Genomic DNA, 13984 nt, shown 5'->3' on the forward strand with positions numbered 1-13984 from the left:
GTGGGTACCGTGCGCACATGCATCCTTTGTAAATAATAGCCTGTGTTTTCAGCCAGTCTGCGCCTCCTCCCCATCCTGCTCTTCCAGTATTTTTTAAAACTGGTTTCATTCTTGTATTTACTTGTTTTTTAAATGTTTATTTATTTATTTTGAGAGGGAAAGAGAGCGTGAGTGGGGGAGGGGCAGGGAGAGAGAGAATCCCAAGCAGGCTCCATGCTCATAACGGAACCTAACATGATACTTGATCTCATGACCTTAGTCAAAATCAAAAGTCAGGTGCTTGAGGGCCCTGGGGGGCTCAGTCAGTTGACCATCCATCTCTTGATTTCGGCTCAGGTCGTGATTTTACGGTTCATAAGATCGAGCCCCTTATAGGGCTCTGCGTTGAGTGTGGAGCCTGCTTGAGATTCTGTCTCTGTCTCTCTCTGTCTCTACCCTGCTGGCTCTCTCTCCGTGTCTCTTAAAATAAATTAAAACAAACAAACAAACAAACAAAAAAAGAGTAGGATGTTTAACCAACTGAGGCACCCAGGGGCCCCCAAACTGGTTTCATTCTTTTAAATTAGAACACTAGTACATAATTCAGTAGCCTGAGCCCAACGTTCCTGCCTCCTGGAGGTGGGGGCACGTGTGTGTTTACTGGTGATTTCCACAGAAGGGCGTTAAGTGATCTGAACAATCCAACACGACTTCTGAGAAGCCTCTGATGTCCTTTGCAAACTCCAGCCTGTGTGCTCCTGTGCCGGCTCTACTGACAAGGATTTGAGGTGAACACTACTCTTTCCCACTGTGGTGCTTGTATCTGCCAAAGAGCTGTGTCCTTGTCAGTTCAGGGGGCTGTGACTCCTTTGTTGGTTCCTGTTATTGAACCCTCTCAAACAACGGCCTGAACAGTGTGTGTGTGTGTGTGTGTGTGTGTGTGTGTGACAGAGAGAGACAGAGAGAGAGAGAGACAGAGAGAGACACACACAGAAAGAACATGAAACAGTGTCCCATGATTTCATTTCATTTGTTCATTCTGCCTAAATTTCCAGGTTTTTCTGTCTTTCCCCTGCCTCCCCCTGCAATCTCTCTCACTCTTACTTCTTTTCTTCCTTTCTAACCACCACATCTAGTTCCATTCACCTTAACTGACCCTAATACAGAACATTACATATAATTCCCAATTAATTGAACTTTATAAGTTTTAGTCTTCTGTTATCAAATGGCAGCAAAAGAAAGAATAACTTCTCTTTTTTCCACTAAAGAAGAGGAAGTAACTAAAATGCTTTCTTTTTTCTCAAACTTTTTAATGTCATATATATGGTCTTATTGTCCAAATTTCGATCACCCTGTATGATCTCACTTCTCTCATTTATATTAAATCAAGAGCATTTTCCCATGGCATTAAATATTCTTAGAAAGTGTATTTACCTATTTCTAAGTTGATGGCATATTTTACTGTTTGTTGTTTAATTTTAGGATATATAACTTAATTACATTGGTAATTGGTTGGCTGAATTGCTGGTACTAGAATTATAGGGTTTAAAGGGTATATTTTAAGAGCTCTCAATAAATATAACCAATTCCCATGCAGGTGGGCCCACCTAGCTGGCATTGAGGAATATCTTTGAAAACACAAATCTGTCCAGTTAATAAGTGAGAATGGCATCTTGGTATTTTAATTTGCATTTCATTGATTACCAGCAAATTCAAGACTCAGAGATAACAGCATTCAGAAAAGGAAAGAAGTTTACTTGCAAGAAATATGAGATGCTCAGAAGGACCTGCTCATCAAAGAGAAAGCAAAACAGGTCATTAAAGCCAAACACTGCAAAATTACCAATGTAATGGAATTTACAGTTGGTATGTTCAGGACTGGAAACCAGCAATTTTCTTACAGGGCTATCATTTCTGCAAAAATTGTGGCCAGTCTTCAGACAGCAGCATTGTAAGAATCAAGGGTAGAGTTATCTGCATGAAGCAGTCAGCAAGTTACAGGAAATGCTCAGGCATGTTCATTTATTTGGGTGGCTGAAATTAGAGAAGGCTCAAGTATTTATTGACCCTTAACCATGGGACTTCATGTGTATAATGGATGTGCAAAAAAGATCAAGGATATCTTCTTATGTAACTGCATATTTGTGTCTTATGCCCTATTTAATTTTTTTAAATTGTTTACTGATTTAGAGAGAGAGAGAGAGAAAGGGAAAGAGAGGGAGAACGAGAGGGAGGGGCAGAGAGAGAAGGAGACACAGGACCTGAAGCAGACTCCAGGCTCTGAGCTGTCAGCACAGAGCCAGATGCGGGGCTCAAACCCACGAACTGTGAGATCATAACCTGAGCTGAAGTCAGATGCTTAACAGACTGAGCCACCTGGGCGTCCCCTATAGTATTTCTATTACAGTCAACATTTAGATTTCTATGTAGTCACATCCATCAACTATTTTCTTGATAACTTCTGTTTTGGTACCATGCTTAGAAAGCCTTCTCCAGCGCTTCTAAACATCCCACAGAATGGGAGAAAATATTTACAAATCATGTGTCAGATAAAGGGCTAATATTCAGAATTTATAAAGAACTCCTCCAACTCAACAACAGAAAAACAAGCAACCTGACCAAAAAGTGCCCAAAGGACTTGAATAGACGCTTCTCCAAAGAAAATATATGAATGGTCAAATAAGCACATGAGAAGATCCTCAACATTACTAATCATTAAGGAAATGTGATCAAAACCACAACTCTACCTTCTATCCATTAGGATGGCTATGGAAGAAAGAAAGAAAGATGGGGGTGGGGAGGGAAAGGAAGGAAGGAAAGAAGGAAGGAAGGAAGGAAGGAAGGAAGGAAGGAAGGAAGGAAGGAGAAAACAACAAATGTTAAGGACGATGTGCAGAAATCGGAGGTCTTGTGCGTTGTTGATAATTTAAAACAGTGTAACTGCTTTAGAAAGCAATGTAGTGATTCCTTGGCAAAACCAGAACTACCACAGGATCCAACAGTTCCACCACCAAAAACATTGAAATCAAAGACTCCAGCAGATATTTGCACACCCATGTTCATGGCGGCATTGTTCTCAACAGTACAAAGGTGAAAGCAACCTAACTGTCCATCGATGGATGACTGGATAAACAAATGTGGTTTACACATACAACAGAATATTTTTAGCCTTAAAAAGTAAGGCAACTATGACACATCTGTCACATGGATAACCTAGAAGACATCATGCTAAGTGAAATGAGCCACACATAAAAGGGTGAATACTCTAGGTGTTCACCTGTATGAGGTGCCTAGAGCAGTCAAAATTAGAGACAGAAAGGGGGATCGTGGTTGCCAGGAGTTGAGTGGGAGAACATGGGGAGTTGTCTCATGGATGTAGGGTTTCAGGGCTGCAAAATGAGAACGTTCTGGAGATGGAGGATGCTGATGGCTGTACAACATGAATGCACATAATGGCAGTGAAATGTAGGCTTAAGATGGTTAAAATGGTAAGTTTTATGTTGTGTGTATTTTACCACAATTTAAAAAACACACTGCTTAAATTTTCTCTTAATATTTTTAATAGTGCTGTGGGTTTATAATTGTGCCGTGGGTTTTTAGAAACGATTCTGACTTAAAATCGTCAGCAATTCCTATCCACAATTCAAGGCCACCTGCTGGCAGCAGGAGGTTAGTGGCCGGGGGCCTGGTGAAAAGTAGGAATGGGGACAGACCCTGAGAGAGGGAGTTGGGTAGGTTCGTCATGCTCTTTTGATGACAAGGGATATAGACTTTCTTAGACTACTTGTTCCAGGTACTGTTGCTGGGTAACAAATTACACCAAACTTGTTGATTAAGCAACAACTATTTTATTATCTCGTGGATTAAGTGAGTCTGCAATGTAGGCAGGGCTCAGGCTGAGTGGTTCATGGTGTTGACGGAGGTCACTCAGTGGTTCTCAGCTGGTGGATGGGTTGGTCTGGGTCCTCTCTGGTGCTCTGGCTGGAATGATTGGATGGCTAAGTCTCACGTGGGACTGTTGTTTGGACAGCTTACACATGGCCTATGCATGCAGGTGGCAGTCCTAGAGTCATCAGATTTCTTACATGGTGGCTCAGACCTCCCTGAGTGAAGATCCCAAGAGAACATGTTGGAAGCTATATGGCTTTTCTGACCTAGCCCTGAAAGTCACATAGTGGTACTTGCATTCCATTGGCTACAGCACATAGTCAAGGAGAGAGGAACTAAAAGCCATCTCCCAATGAGAGAATGGTGAGGTCATGCTGAGGAGAGCACGTGGGATGGAGATATTGTTATAGCTGTCTATAGGCAATACAATATACTCTTTGGCTAAGAAAATGAGGATTTAAAAAAATGTTTGTTTAGTTATTTTTGAGAGAGAGTGGGAGTGTGTGTGAGACAGAGAATCCCAAGCAGGCTCCCTGCTCTCAGCACAGAGCCTAAACCAGGGCTTGATCTCATCAACCGTGAAATCATGACCTGAGCTGAAATCAAGAGTAGGACGCTTTATAAACTGAGCCATCCAGGTGCCCCAGGAAATGAGAATTTGTTATAAAAACACAATGGACTAGAATGAGGAAAAGCCTGGGATGGAAGCAGGGCAGGACTAGCACAGCTGATCTGTGACCGTCTGTATATCTACTTGGGTCCCAGTCTGCTCACTGTCTTTTCCTTGGTCTTCCTTAATTTCTTTTGGTCCCCGCTCTTCCCCGAACCCTCCCCAGTCTTCCACCTGTGACCTACCATGGCCTCTCCAACCTTTCTCAAGCTTCACCCAAAGGTCTTAGTTCAAATTCCTGAGAAAGACTCTGATTGGCTCAGCTCAGCACCTGGTGATCCAATCATGAGAGGGGCTGGTGCCAGCAGGAAGTAAGGGGACAGGGGGCTGGGCAGCTGTCAGATCACATCACCATTGGTTCTCAGGCCTGGCTACACATTTGAATCACCTGGGCATCTTTGAAAAAACAACAACAACAACAACTCATGGCTTGAGTCCATCCCTAGATGTTCTGGGGTTAGAGACTGAGCAGGGGTATTTTTTAGATACATGCGACCCACGCTTCTCCCACAATCGGAGAACACTGCTACTGGTGGCTGTGATACCCTGGGAAGGACCAAGGTGTGAACACAAGCTTGCCCAGGGAGTATCGTGTACCATACAGGGAAAGAAAAACAGGATTTTCTTGTTTTTCTCTTTGAGCATGTGTTGGCCATTGTTTTTTTTCCCCCAGAAAAATCTCAAAGAATTTGTGAACTAAAAGGCAACCTAGTGACAACCAAATATGACATATTCATTGCAGACTTGGAATAGGGTGACCAGTTCATCCTGGTTTGCTTGGGACTATCCCAGCTTTAATGCTGAAAAACATCCTCCCATGTCCCCAGGGAAATCTCTCCCTCCCGGGCAAACTGAGAAGGTTGGTCACTCTATATGGAAACTCTATACCCATTAGCACTCACTCCCCATTGTCCCCTGCCCTCAGCTGCTGGCATCCACTTATATCTACTTTCTGTCTGCATAGATTTGCCTGCTCTGGACATTTCATACAAATGGAATCCTACAAAGGGTGGTCGTTGTATCTGGCTTCTTTCACTTACTATGATGTTTGTAAGGATCATTCATGTTGTAGTATGAATCAGTCCCTCATGTAACAGCTGAATAATAATCCATGGCATGGCTATACCACATTCATCAGTCCATGGGTGGGGGGGGGGGAGGGTGTCATTTCCACTTTTTAGTTGTTATGAAAACTGCTGCTATGAAGATTCATGTACAGGTTTTTGTGTGGACTTTTTTTTTAATTCTCTTGGGTATGCTCCTAGGACTGGAATTGCTGGGTCATATGGTAACTCTATATTTAACATTTTGAGGAGTTGCCACATTGTTTTCCACAGCACCAATGCCATTTTGCATTCCCACCAACAGTGCACAAATGTTCCAAGTTTTCCATATACTTACCAACATCTGTTATTATCTGTCTTCTTAATTACAGCCATCCTACTGGGTATGAGTGGTACCTGATTATGGTTTTGATTCGCATTTTCCTGATGACTCATGATATTAAACATTTCTTCATACGATTATCAGCCATTTGTATATCTTCTTGGAGATACGTGTATTCAGATCATTTTTAAGTTGGATTCTTTGTCTTTTTCATACTGAGTTGTAAGAATTCCTTATGGAGTCTAGTTACAAGTTCCTTGTCAAAAATGATTTGCAAATATTTTCTGCCATCCAGTGGATTTTCTTTTCGTTTTCTTGATCGTGTCCTTGCAGCACAAAATTTTAACTTTTGATTAAGTCCTATTTACCTACTTTTTCTCTTCTTGCTTGTGCCTTTGGTCTCATATCTAAGAAACGATTGCCTAATCCAAAGTCATGAAGATTTAAGCCTATGTGTTCTTCTAAGAGTTTTGTAGTTTTGCATTTAGGTCTTTGATCTATTTTGAGCTAGGTTTTGTATATGGCTATGGCATGAGGTAAGGGCCAATTCCATTCTTTTGCATGTGGCTATCCAGCTGTCCCAGCACCATTAATTTAAGAGATTTTGTGCCCCATTGAATGGTCTTCTTGACATCTTTGTCAAAAATAAACTGGCCATAGATAAAAGGGCTTCTTCCTAGACTCTCAATTATTTTATTTATTTGTTTGTTTTTACTTAAATATTTAAAAAAAAAAATAGGCTCCACACCCAACATGAGGCTTGAACTCATGACCCTGGGATCAAGAGTCACATGCTTGGGGCATCTGGGTGGCTCAGTCAGTTGGGCGTCCAACTCGATTTCTGCTCAGGTCATGGTCTCGAGGCTCATGAGTATGAGCCCCATATTGGGCTCTGAGCTGACAGGGAAGGGCCTGCTTGGGAGTCTCTCTCCCTGTCTCTCTATCCCTCCCCTGTGTTCTTTTTCTCTGTCTCTCACTCTCTCTCTCTCTCTCTTTCAAAAAATAAAAAAAAAATTTAAAAAAAAAGTCACATGGTCTACGAACTGAGCCAGCCAGGCCCTCCTAGACTCTCAATTCTATTTCATTGACCCATCTCTTATCCATCTTTTATCTCTTGAAATAGAGAAGTCCTCTAGTGTAGTTCTTCTTTTTTGATTCTTTTGGTGATTTTTGGGTCCTCTGAATATCTGTGATTTTTAAGCTTATTTATATATAGGGATAGAGAGAAAGAATTGCAAGCAGGCTCTGTGCTGTCAGTGCAGAACCCGATGTGAAGCTCAAACCTTCAAACCGTGAGATTATGACCTGAGCTGAAATCAAGAGTTATGATGCTTAACCAGCTGAGCCACTCAGGCACCCCTGAATATCCATGATTTTTAAGGTCAGCTTGTCAATTTCTTCAAAAAAAACCAGCTGGGATTTTGATAGACACTGCATCGAATCTGTAGATCAATTTGGGGACTATGCCATTTTAAGAACATTAAGTCTTCCAAACTATACTCATGGGATATCTTTCCGTCTACTTAAGTTTCTGTTTATTTCTTTCAGCATTGTTTGGTAGTTTAAGTGTAACAGTCTTGCATTTCTTATGTTAAATTTATTCCTAGGTTTTGAAAATACTATTATAAGTGGAATTTTTTCTTAGTTTCATTTTCAGATCGTTCATTGCTAGTATGTAGAAATATGATTTCGTATATTGGTTTTGTATCTTGCAACCCTGCTAAACTTATTTATTAGTTTTAATAATTTTAGAGGAATTTTTATAATAATATATCTATATAAATCTATCTATCTATCTACCTATCTATGTATCTGTCTATTGATCTATAGTCATGTCATCTGCAAATAGGTAACATAAAGTTTTACATCTTCCTTTTCAATCCAGATGCCTTTTATTTCATTTTCTTGACTAAATAGCTTGTCTATGAGTCGAATGTTGATTAGAAGTGGTGAGAGCAGACATTCTTACCTTGTTCTTGATTTTAGGAAGAAATAATTTTGTCTTCCACCATTACATATGATGTTAGCTGTAGGTTTGTTTTGTTTTTATTGGGTTTAGGAGATTCCCTTCTTTTTTAAAAAATTTTTTTAAATGTTTTATTTATTTCTGAGAAAGAGACAGCATGAGCAGGGGAGGGTCAGAGACAGAGGGAGATACAGAATCTGAAACAGGCTCCAGGCTCTGAGCTAGCTGTCAGCACAGAGCCCGGACATGGGGCTCGAACCCACAAACTGAGATCATGACCTGAGCCGAAGTTGGGCACTTAACCAACTGAGCCACCCAGGCGCCCCTTGGAGATTCCCTTCTATTCCCAGTTTATTGAATGTTTTTATCATGAACAGCATAGGGTTTTTTTCAAATTCCTTTTCTGTGTCTGTTGAGATGATTATGTGGCTTTTTCCCTTTTATTCTATTAATGTCATACATTACATTGATTGATTTTCATATCTTGCCAATTTTGCATTCCTGGGATGGAATCCCACTTGATCATGATGTACAGTGTTTCTTATTGCTGGAATGTACATACTAGTAATTTGCTGAGGATTTAAAAATCTATATTTGTAAGAGATATCGACTGTAGTTTTCTTATGATGTCTGCGTCTGGTTTTGGTAAGACTTGCATCACAGAATGAGTCGGGAAGAGTCCCCTCCTAGTGTTTCTTTTTTTGGAAAAGCTTGTGAAGATCTGGGTATCATTCTTCAAATGTTTGGTAGAATTTACCAGTGAGGCCATCTGGGTGTGGGATGTATTTTCTGGGTAGTTTTTTTTTTTTTAATTACTAATTCAATCTCTTTACTTGTTATAGTTCTCTTCATGAACATTCTTTCCAAATGGTTACACAATGCTGTATCAGAAAGAGTGCCAGTTCCTAAATTTCTTTTGGGAGGATTGGACAAGAAGAAGACAAAAAGGGGCTAAATTCACTCACTCATGCAGGTGTTCTTTTAGAACACTTATTGAGTGCCTCTGGTTGTCCTCTGTGCTGGGTCCTGAGGCTACTGAGATGAACAAGACAGCCACAGGAACACCCCTCCAGAACAGGAGTGGACAAGCGGATTTCAGATCTTAGTTTGGATTGCTCCCTACCAGGTTTGAGAGGAGACAAGGCTCTGCCCACTGGTTTGGGCCTTTCTTAGCTCCTCACAGCAATGCCGTGGACTTCTCTGGCACTTTCCCAGTTACCAAGCACTTTTACTTATAAACTCTCATTACACGGGCACCGGGTGGCTCAGTTGGTTAAGCATCCAACTTTGGCTCAGGTCATGATGTCATGGTTTGTGAGTTCAAGCCCCGCATTAGGCTCACTGCTGTTAGTGCAGAGCATGCTTCAGATCTTCTGTCCCTCTCTCTTTCTGCTCTTCCCTAGCTCATTCTCTCTCTCTCAAAATAAATAAATAAACTTAAAAAAATCTCATTATAGTAGATTCATAAGGACAACTCAGTAAAGTTCATTATCTTTGCATAAGGTGAGAAAGCCAAGGTTCAGAGAAAGCCAGTATGAATTCAACAAGATAGTGTCTCCCTTGTATCAGCTCCAAGTAAGGTCCTAGGAGATAAAGACGAAATGATGAGTTCCGGGCTTTCAAGGAGCCCTCAGTCTGAGACAGAGAGAGACAGTGAGAGACAGAATCAGAAGTGCACTTAAGTGTTACCAGTCTCTGATGGACATCTTTGCAAGGTGAAATGGGGGCAGACTGAAGGAGCCTCAGAAAAGGCCTCACCATGAATGTAACCCATGAGCTGTAGCTGGGAGCAATGTGCCCATTGACTAAGAAGTCACAAAAGTCCTTCAGAACTAGGGGGACCATATGTCCTACTCTCCCTAGAACAATCTCAGTTTACTTGGGTTATCTCCACTTAAATGTCAATAGCACCCCCTTTGACTCTCAGAACACCCCTGATATTTGATATTTACACGGTCTCAAAGTATTTCCTTAAAAGGTTACTATAATTACAAAGAGGGGAAATGGTCCGAGAAATCGGACAGGCACTTTAACCCAGTTACTAAATCATCATGAAGGGGACAAATTCACATCATATGCCTCCAGATAGATGTGCTGAACAAGACACAATAGTGCTTCTGTGACATTCTTGCCAAAAATACAGAAACGGAACCTAATCACCAAGAAACACTGCACGAATCCAAATGAACAAAACAAATGGCCTCTCCATACTCTTGAAAATGGCAACATCATGAAAGACAAGAAAGACTAAGAGACTGTCCTAGATTAAAGGAAACTAAAGAAAAGGTCAACTAAATGCAATGCATAGTATGGGATTAGATCATGGGTGGAAATAATAGGAATAAAGTCTGGGGATTAGATGGTAGTACTATTACCAATGTAGAATGTCTGTGGATTTGGAATGGCTGGTAAATAATGTGGTTTTGCTCTCAGGACCAGTGGGAACCCAGCCTTCTCCCAGCCCGCAGACCTTCTACCATTGACTCGCAAGGCCCCTCGCTGGAGTGGTGCCAGCCTGCTCACCACTACACCTCTGCAGTGCCTCTTGTCTTTCGGCACCTTCATTATCTACTGCTTGTGGACTCGGCCAAGGAAACCACTCTCTGCTTGCTTAACAGCGAAAAGTCAGATTCTCAAACCAAAGAGAGGAAAAAAAAAAAAAAAGGAAAAAAAAAAAGAAAAAAGAAAAAAAACCAGGGGAGAAGTTGGCCATTCTGTGGTCATTTCAGCTTTTCTGTCATTGGGTCAAGGGCTCCTCAGACCTAGTTTTCTGGTCAAGTCCTATGCAATCTATTGGCTAAATAATTAGTGGAGAATGTGCACTGGGCTCTCACCTGCTTTACAGGTATCTTAAAAAGGCCCACTCTCAGGGCCAGAATAAATATATAGCAGGCTAATAATTTGGGATCCCCTCAAACTCTTTTTTTTAATGTTTATCTATTTGTTTTTGATAGTGGAGGAGGGGCAGAGAGAGAGGGAGACAGAATCCTAAGCAGGATCCATACTGTCAGCACAGAGCCCACTGTGAGGCTTGAACTCATGAACAGCAAGACCATGACCAAGTCAAAACCAAGAGTCAGACGCTTAACCGACTGAACCACCCAAGTGGCCTTCAAACTGCCCCTCTTTAAATATTTGCTGAGTGGGAATGAGAGGAATGATTTTCTATCCATATATAGGCACAAACAGCTCAAATCACTGAGCACATCTCTGCTGGTCACAGAAGTCAGTGGACTCAAAACATGGGGCAAAAGAGATTCCCTCTGTGTCTGATGCCCCTTTCTGTCCAGTTCTCTGTTGGGATTTTCAGGACCAGAGGTATATTTTACCTCAGTTACAAAATTAAGTTACTCATATTATTCTGTTTATCACTTACTGTCATCTTCTCTCTGAGCCACGCTTCACTCTTGTATTTATTTTATTTTATTGGATTCCCCCCATGAACACGCACTGTAGTGTATAGTATTTCCGTGGACATGACCCTGCCTTAGAAAGGCACAGAGAACTGTGTAATGTATGCATGCATTTGAAATGCACGTAAATGGTAATCTGACCTTAGCTGCATCAGAATTACCTGGAGAAAAACACAGCCTCCTGGGCTCCGCCCCAGACGCTGATTTTGCAGGTCTGCATGTTAGAGAGCCTACATCCGGAACAGATTCCCTGGGATGCTGAGACTGATGCTTGACTCGTTCTGTTTTCAAAGTTTAATCATTCAACCTTTAATGTCCAAAATCTGTCCATATTATCATATGTATCCTCAGGTCATTCATTCTAGCTGATCCAAGAATTCCATGGTCTGCCTCTCTTTAACAGCCTACTTTTCTACCCTTCTCATGATAGACACTCTCACTCTCTCACACATAGGATGCTGCGATGAATATTCTCCAGACGTCCTTATGGATGTAGGAGTGAGTTTCTCTGAGGCATATACCCCGGAGTGGGGAATGCTGGGCTATCGGCACGTATTCGCACATTTAATTTCTCTAAGCACTTCCAGACAACTTGTTTTCCAAGATCATCAAGCCAGACCCACTCTCATATGTGAAGAGTCCATAAACGTCTTGGAAGGTATAACATGTTTTTAGTCGAGATGTAAAAGAAATCTGTCACTCCTTGTAAACAGCAATATGAGAAGCAATATTTGGTTTAGGAATTTCACCTGTTCAACACTGCACGCTCCAGTGCTCCAAAAATACTGGGCTGAGAGAGCTTCATGCCGGCAGGGAGTCCCCACGCGTGAGTGCACACATACCCACACACCCACATGCATGCACCCAGCCCTGAAACGTAGGCTGCGCCAGCACAGGCAGAAACCGTGTTTATTTCCCTGCCTTCACTGAAGGTGAGCTCCCCACAGAAATCAGGGAACCATAGATCAGCCAGGCCCCTTGATCTGCCTCTGATCATTGCTCTGTGAAGCACATGGAACCAGAAGTTGCTCCAGGCTTGGGAAGAGACTTCAGAACTCTCTGCAGGCTCAACCAGAAGCTTGGGAGCAGTGGCTGGACAATCCATTGTCTGTATCAGCTGATCTCACCCGGTAGGATTGGCTTTCCTGTTGATACCTGACAGTTCTCAACAACAGGCATAAAAATAGAACCTCCATGACTAGTCTACGGCTTTAAAATTACCAACAAAATTGTTTAGCAGATGCCATTGGTGATCTTAGATATTCTTCTTAAAGGTTCTTCTAGTTGATACTTACAAATGAAGTTAAATTGGGCATTACGTTCAAATGACCCGATTTTCCTTTCTAAAGGGGTAAGGCAAGGGTTAGTGGAGGTATGGTGATTTAGACAATTCTCCAAACAATAGCTACTTGTGTTGAGGTACAGATATTGTAGTTCTTTGTAATTTAATTCTGTCACTGATTATGTCTGAGAAGCTACAACCAGTCTACATTGAACTTCTAGGACTCTCTGGGGGAAAAGAAAAACGATCAAGTGATTTGGAAAATAACAAAGGAAATTTTCTTTAATGTCAGAGAAAAGTACATATTCACTCATTTACATATATATGAAGGTCTTTGAACTGGTGTGGTGTTTCATAGGGTGGGTACTGTTTAATGCTTGTCCACATTTTGTTTTGTTTTGTTTAGTCCACATTTGCAAAATTGACGATTAATTTAAAGACAAAAATCTTAAAAGTCACACTTCTCAACTTTGCCGATGACCCCAAACTGGGAGAAAGGGCAAATGAAAAAAAATGGCATGATCCACATTTAAGTGATTTCAGCACATCAGGATGCTGAGCTGAAACCCACAAGATAAAATGGAAACTGCTACTGGAGGGGCGTCTGGGTGGCTCAGTCAGTTAAGCATCTGACTTCCACTCAGGTCACAGCTTGTGAGTTCGAGCCCCACATCGGGCTCTGTACTGACAGCTCAGAGCCTGAAGCCTGGTTCAGATTTTGTGTTTTCCTCTCTTTGCCCTCTTTCCCTTGCTCACACTCTGTTTTTCTCTCTCTCAAAAAAAAACAAACATTAAAAACAAAAAAAGAAACTGCTACTGGATTGAAGTATAAAGTAAATAAACCCATACAGGTACAGGACACCAGGTGCCTGGCATTGCCCCCATCCATGAGAAAAAAGGACTGTTACAGAAACCAAGTAAGACGATACAGTTTTAGGCTGTACAGGTGGGGAAAAGGAGTCATGGTCCTGGGGAATAATAGCAGCCCCTGGTACTCTGTCCCTATCTTCTGTGAGACACTGTAAGCTTGGTGAGGTAGGGATTGGGTCTTCCTTGGCCTTCATTAGATCTCAGAGCCTGGCTGGCAATAGGTGCCCAGTGCAGAGCTGGTGAAGGAATGAAGACATACTGAGCTGAAAACTGGTGCTCTACTGTCAGAGGGGATATTTAAAATTAAGATCCATCCAGAGGAAAACCAGGATGGTAAATCCTGGATAGGATTAACTGGTGAGAAAAAGCATGGACAGATTGTGTGGGATGAACTTGACTTGACAGGGATCTTAAAATATCCAGAGGGGAGTCGAGGGAAAGAGTAGAATTGTGCACCTTGGTCCAGGGCCCAGAAGTGCACCCCTGGGTAAGAGAGAGGCAAGTTCAGGTTTAATAGAATAACCTTCTCA

This window comes from Crocuta crocuta, unplaced genomic scaffold (assembly GCF_008692635.1).
Source record: "Crocuta crocuta isolate KB4526 unplaced genomic scaffold, BGI_CrCroc_1.0 scaffold655, whole genome shotgun sequence".
In the NCBI taxonomy this organism is placed as follows: domain Eukaryota; kingdom Metazoa; phylum Chordata; class Mammalia; order Carnivora; family Hyaenidae; genus Crocuta; species Crocuta crocuta.